Source organism: Anastrepha ludens, chromosome 6 (genome assembly GCF_028408465.1).
Source record: "Anastrepha ludens isolate Willacy chromosome 6, idAnaLude1.1, whole genome shotgun sequence".
NCBI lineage: Eukaryota > Metazoa > Arthropoda > Insecta > Diptera > Tephritidae > Anastrepha > Anastrepha ludens.
In genome coordinates, this window is record NC_071502.1 from 8,352,856 (window position 1) to 8,356,403 (window position 3,548).

The 3,548-nt window shown below is 43.0% G+C and overlaps 1 non-coding gene across 1 annotated transcript; it reads right to left on the reverse strand.

Moving 5' to 3' along the window:
- Positions 1–3,211: 3,211 nt before the first annotated feature.
- On the reverse strand, positions 3,212–3,283 carry Trnat-ugu (transfer RNA threonine (anticodon UGU)). Its single transcript has one exon. It is a non-coding gene; the product is annotated as a tRNA-Thr (tRNA).
- Between the last annotated feature and the right edge of the window lie 265 nt (positions 3,284–3,548).

The following is a 3,548-nucleotide window of genomic DNA, read 5'->3' on the forward strand; positions in this document are numbered from 1 at the left end:
GGTCATCTTCGTCTAACCCATCTAAAGGTAGGCCCAGGAAACTTGCTGTTTTGACAGGTTGGGCCCAGAGGGAGAGGGGTGTTAGATGAGTGGGTTTGATGGGGTATGAGAAAAGGTGGTGAGTGTCACATGCTGGAAATATGTTTAGTATGTCGTGGTCAATTTTGGATAAGTAGGACTTTAACCTGCTGCAGTGTTTAGAACGTAATTGAGTCAAGGTTATGCGGGTCTCTCGGGGTAGCTGAAGCTCTTCGTCTGCTGTGGGTAGTGGTTGGATTCACTTTATGGTATTTCGGGGGTCGGGGGCTCAAGAAGGTGTAAATGTCTCCCGACGAGTGTCGATTTCTTCTGACTTGGATCGGCGTAATTGCAGAGGTGTCTCCTGACGTGTCTGGGAGGCAGTTCAGGTTCAAGCAGGTGTCTACGTGGGTGAGACCTGCTGAGGAGGCAGGGTGTGCACCATAGCAGAAACTGATTGCTGAGCAGTTTGTTGTGCTGCTTCACAGGGGACATCTGTACCTCGTTATGTAGGTGTTGAATTGGGGCAGTAGAAGGCATCCCGTCCCTGTCCGAAAAACAGTGTTTTGTCTTTAGCTTGGTCCACTGATCACTTTGTCCACGACCAGACAGAATTAATTTAGAATCACCCGGTCAATGGCTTTAAGTGTCGCCAACAATATTTCTTTGTCTTTGCGCCAAATACTATCAAGCGAGAAAGGCAGGAGAAGTAGTCGTTTACTTTGCCGCACAGGCCATAAATGTCATTGCCCGACATTATTCTTATACAGTTGTTCACGTAGGAGACCAGGGAAACTCCCTCTGGTGGCTGGGGGATCTTCGATATGTAGAAGTTGAAAAGCAAGGGTGAAAAGACACCACCCTGTGCACACATTGCTTTATCTTCCTCTGTTTAGAGATTTGGTCTCGAAATATTACTGACGAGTGACGACCACTCAGATAGTTCGCGGACCACCTCTTCAGCCCTGGTGAGAGTGTCGACCGTAAAATGTCATCTAGTAGCGTATCATCTAGTAATCTAGTAACAGTGTCCAAAGCCTTCTTCAGGTGCAGAGCTACTAAGATGGTCCTCTCGCAGGGATTTACCGGTTGCCGCCCCAGTAAACTAGGCCTGTCTAGTGTACCGTACCTCTATATCCAGTTCCAGTCGTTGCTTGCAGAGAGGTGGTTGTATACCGGCCGTGCTAGCTACCGCTTGTTTTAGCTAGTATATCCACTTTCTCGGTTCCTTCAATTTCCTTGAGTCCTGGAACCCAGTAGATGGTAGCGTGTTTCTCAGTTCCTAGCTCAACCAGTCTGCACCGGCATTGTCGTATACCGTGTGAGTTTGTCATTACAGCTGCTATTACTTTGATGGCTGCTCGGTTGTCAATGTATACGTCTATTTAAGGGTCCAGAGGAGTGTTCTCTATGGTTAAGTCTGCGGCTTTTGTTGCTGCGTAGTTCACAGCGTGGAGTATTACTGTAGTCTGGTAATTTGTATGATTTTTCATAGTCTAATTCCGAAAATAATACTGCGGCACCAGCACCCTCTTCCATTTTGGCACGTTGAAAGTTGTCCCTTCCACCAGCCGTTCTTGTCTAATAGTACCTTTGGTTCTCTATTGAAAAGCTTGAGGAACAACTTAGTGTTTAACCCTCTGCATATCCAGCTTTATGCAGCATATCCAGTTGTTCTTGTTGTCAATAGCCTAAGTGCAGACTTCTTTGCAGAACGTTTTGCTACTAAATCTATCGGGTGAAAGTCAAGTACGTTATCCAGTGGCGCTGTAGGGGTAGTGCGCATTGCTCTCATTATAGACAGCTCGGCAACTCTTTGTATTTTCTCCAATTTGTTAATGTACGTCTTCTTATTCCGACTTGTCTACCATACTGGAATACCATAGAGTACTGCCGCTGTGTAAATCCAATGTGAAAGTCATGGAAATAAGACCCATGTCTTACCGAAAACTTTTCTGCAGGCGTATAAGGCATTGAGTGCTTTTTTCGTTCGTTCTTCCACATTGACCTTCTACGTTAGTTTACTATCCGATACTACTCAAAGCAGCTTGGTCTTAAGCTGTATTATGATTTTAACCAGCCTAGTTGGGGTCCAGTAAACTCTGCGGAAGATTTTTGGACCTTTGCACGTTGCCGACGACGAGTATCGTAGGCTATGGAACGATAAGCTGTATGACCTTTACGACGACATAGACATAGCGCAGCGAATAAAGATCCAGCGGCTACGCTGGTTTGGTCATGTCGTCTGAATGGATACAAACGCTCCGGCTCTGAAAATATTCGATGCGATACGAGCTGGTGTTAGCAAAGGAAGAGTAGACCTTCTCTACGTGCGAGAGATCAGGTGGTGAAGGACTTGGCTTCACTTGGTGTTGCCCTTTGTTAAACTCGGCCGAAATCGTGTAAGCGATTATCGTGCCAATTAAAGAAGAAGTTGGGTTTCAGTTCGGGATCTTGTACTTCCTGGTGCACAGTACTAAGTCCATCTTCTCAGGATTTACGTGCCCCTTCAAGAACTAAGCTGTGTGCCAAACTCTCTAAGCAAAAATAGGCAAGGCAAAGCAAAGATGAAGAGTGTATGGTCTCTGAATTCTAGATTGTCGATTGTGTTGTTCACTGCTCCTCCATGCCTTAAAGGCAGAACAGCGCCTGTGGGATATTTGTTAGTCATTAGATATTTCCAAAATATACTGTCTTTCGCTTGAATACGTGAAAATGAGATAAACAACCAAAATGGTGATGTTAATTGTCCGCATAGAAGCTGCGATTATCCCCATTTGACTATCAATCATCATACCATACCAATTATCCACCGCGATTCAAGAGTTCAAACATCAAATCGAAATTGTCATTGCTGGCATAAGTGTCAAAACGCGTGAAATTACTAAATACTGAAAAATGAGATTGGCAGGTTAATTATGCTACTACTAAGCCTCAATAAAAGTATATAAAATTTGCAAAATTTTTTCCATTAAAAAAAAAAATGAAAAACCTTACAGCATTGTTCGTCGATTATCTATTCTTTTAAATTTATGTACTGAGAGCTGAGTGCGTGAGTTGTGGTCTCACGTGCCGTTTCATTTACTTCTTAAATTTTATTCCATTTTTGTTCTTTTTTGCATACAAAAAATCCCGAGTTCTCTAAACTATAAAAATATTTTCGTTATTAATAAATAAACGGAGTTTCCGAATTTGCCTCCTGTGAGGATTGAACTCACGACCCCTGGTTTACAAGACCAGTGCTCTGCCACTGAGCTAAAGAGGCGCTCGAACACAACTGGTACCAAATAGCTACGTATGTGAAATGTGACGAATAAAATGAAAGAGTGAAAAGTGAAAATTACGCGTCAAAAGTTTCGTTAGATAGATAGCGACCGAAAATAGAAGTTGTGTAAGTCTAAAAGTAAGCGAAGTTCAATTATCTTGAAAGCGGTAACATGTCGAGAAATAATCAAGTGTCTAAAATTTCGGTGTACATCTGCACACTTCATACAAATATATACATATATACGTATGTATGTATTGATTTC